The sequence below is a fragment of the Elephas maximus genome, chromosome 1, assembly GCF_024166365.1.
Source record: "Elephas maximus indicus isolate mEleMax1 chromosome 1, mEleMax1 primary haplotype, whole genome shotgun sequence".
Lineage (NCBI taxonomy): Eukaryota > Metazoa > Chordata > Mammalia > Proboscidea > Elephantidae > Elephas > Elephas maximus.
Genome location: NC_064819.1, coordinates 82,093,580 through 82,095,142, shown reverse-complemented (window position 1 = coordinate 82,095,142; position 1,563 = coordinate 82,093,580). Strand labels below are relative to the sequence as shown.

Here is a 1,563-nt window from a genome sequence, read left to right as displayed (position 1 = left end):
GGATCAGTTAAATGGGAGAGAGTTTTTTCCAAACGGGTGTTTTTTTGGCCCCTGGGTTAGATTAGACACAATCCTTTTCTTTTGCTAAGAGCATCACTTTTCACTGATTCTGTAAGTATGAGTGACCTCTCCATCAATCAGTCTCTGCCAGTGTGGAAAACATGTCCTTAAAACCTCTGCTTGCCTCACCAAGCTTGTGCCAGCAGATCTGGCCTGAGGGGTGCTGGTTCCCACCAGGTCAGGTCTGGCAACTCCTCACTGCTTCTCAACAATCTCTCCCTCCCCCTGCCACTTGGTCCAATTCTTCAACTTTCCCTTTGATGTTCAGGGCTTGTAGATTGTCATATAGAATCGATTCACTTGTTTTTTTAGGTCTTTGTTATAAGAGGGACCACCAGAAGTATCTGATTATTCCACCATCTTGGCCCTGGCTCTGAAGTTTGTTTTCAGAAACCTTCATCTCATTTGGAAGAACTGGGCTGCCTCAACTTTTGTTGACCCCTTGTGGGCAGTGTAGAACTCCTCCATAGTGTTTTCTAGGCTTTCAGCTTTCAGAAGCAGATTACCAGGCCTGTCTTCTGAGGAACCTCTGGGTGGGTTCAGACCCCCAACCTTTTGGCTATTAATTAAGCATTTAACCCTCTGTCCGTTCTCTGTTCTACCTGCTCTATTCTGACTCTTGTTGAGCAAAGAGCAGGAAGAGATGAGTCAAGACGCCTATAGTAAATGTCTGGAAGAGTTCCTCTAAGGGGTAGTGGAATGTCAATAGGCTTCTAAGGGAAATAACTAGGGTAAAATGAGGATAACGCCTGAGCAGGGACTTGAACCCTGGACCCTCAGATTAAAAGTCTGATGCTCTACCAACTGAGCTACCCAGGCCTCTACATCCAACTTTTCTTGAGTAACTAATGGAGGTTTTAGGTAGGTCAGTTGGTTTTATGTTTCATGTCCTGCTTCCCAGATAGCTTCTTTGTAATTCTCCTGCCTGTCAAGAAGTTTTTGTTCCAAAAAGATGTCATAAGCGCTAGGAGAATTTCCCTTCCTTCTGTCTTGTCTTCTGTCTCTTTAGGCTTTCACAAACAGACTTGGTCACCTAGACAAACCACTACCAGCTTTCAGGACACATTGCTACACCCAGAGGGTTTCAAGCCCACCCGCATCTATTTTTCTTAAAGCAACACTCATGCTACTCTTTTTCGTATTCCTTTGCATTGTCTTGTACATTTTTCTTGCATCCTTGGGAGGCAGAGGAGAAAAGAGATAAAGGAGAGAAAAACTGAAGACCAAACAGAATGTTCCATAATGGTGGGGCAAGCAAAGATGTATGGGTTTAGTCTTCTGCACTTCTTTGCTTGCTTTTCTTCTTGATGCCCTTCGTTACCATCTGTGAGCCACTTGTTTTCATTTTATTTCTCCTCCTCCTTCTCTTTGGTCTCCTTTTTCTCTTCCTCCTTCAGGTCTTCATGTCATGAGTACTATTTGCTATTCAGATCCAAGTGAAAATGATAATTTTCTTGATGAATTAGTGTACGTTAGTACATAGCATCCAGAATATGACCTAAG

General features: G+C 43.4%; 1 non-coding gene across 1 annotated transcript; it reads right to left on the bottom strand.

Moving 5' to 3' along the window:
* Positions 1-806: 806 nt before the first annotated feature.
* Positions 807-879, bottom strand: TRNAK-UUU (transfer RNA lysine (anticodon UUU)). Its single transcript has one exon. It is a non-coding gene; the product is annotated as a tRNA-Lys (tRNA).
* Positions 880-1,563: the final 684 nt, after the last annotated feature.